We start from the raw sequence: 865 nt of genomic DNA, 5'->3' as shown, positions 1-865 counted from the left end.
TTATTTCATTACTTTTAATTACGTTTTATGTTAATAAAAGCTCAGCATGCAACGTGCCTTTAATCTACCCCTGAAGTATATTGCATATATAAAGTCTACAAAACAGATACATGTCATACACAACATACATATCATAACATACTATTTTCACAAAACAGATTTTCAGTGTTTGAATGTAGCGCGTGTTCCTATAACAGTTTAATGTTGGCATTGAGCCTACCGCGCATGTGCAGTCGCTTAAAGTTCAGAACTAGCTCGGCCGTCGCGAAGCGAGTTCATCACACGACACATAGTTTATACACAATCTTGTGTGTTCATGTGTGCCAACGGCCTTGTCGCAGTGATAACATCGGTTCCCGTCAGATCACCGAAGTTAAGCGCTGTCGGGCTGGGTTAGAACTTGGATGGGTGACCATCCGGACTGCCGAGCGCTGTCGGCAAACGGAGTGCACTCAGTCCTTGTGAGGAGCTACTTGATTGAGAGTTAGCGGCTCCGGTCTCGGAAACTCACATACGGCATGGGGAGCGGTGTGCTGATCACATGCCCCTCCATATATGCATCTGGTGATGCCTGTGGGTTGAGGATGACACGGCGGCCGGTCGGTACCGCTGGGCCTTCAAGGCCTGTTCGGGGGAGTAGGAGTGTGTTCATGTGCACAAGACGTCGCAGAGACAACATTTATCATCATGGATGTCACAAATGTGGATTAACATTTAAAACAGGTAGAAAATCCTGAAGTTACAACACTCGTTAACCTGAAATTATAAGTTCACATTGCTGATAGTCTCTTTCGCAGAGTATTGCGCTTGAAATGTCTTTTTGTTTCAGATATAACGTCTTCTGTACGACATATTGTCGTTCACA

The 865-nt window shown here is 44.9% G+C and overlaps 1 pseudogene; it reads left to right on the top strand.

The window, feature by feature from the left end:
* Window positions 1-322: 322 nt before the first annotated feature.
* LOC126195837 (5S ribosomal RNA) lies at window positions 323-440 on the top strand (annotated as a pseudogene).
* The last annotated feature ends 425 nt before the right edge of the window (window positions 441-865 follow it).

This window comes from Schistocerca nitens, chromosome 7, assembly GCF_023898315.1.
Source record: "Schistocerca nitens isolate TAMUIC-IGC-003100 chromosome 7, iqSchNite1.1, whole genome shotgun sequence".
NCBI lineage: Eukaryota > Metazoa > Arthropoda > Insecta > Orthoptera > Acrididae > Schistocerca > Schistocerca nitens.
Note: the sequence above shows the minus strand (reverse complement) of the source record. Positions and strands in the feature narration are given on the sequence as shown.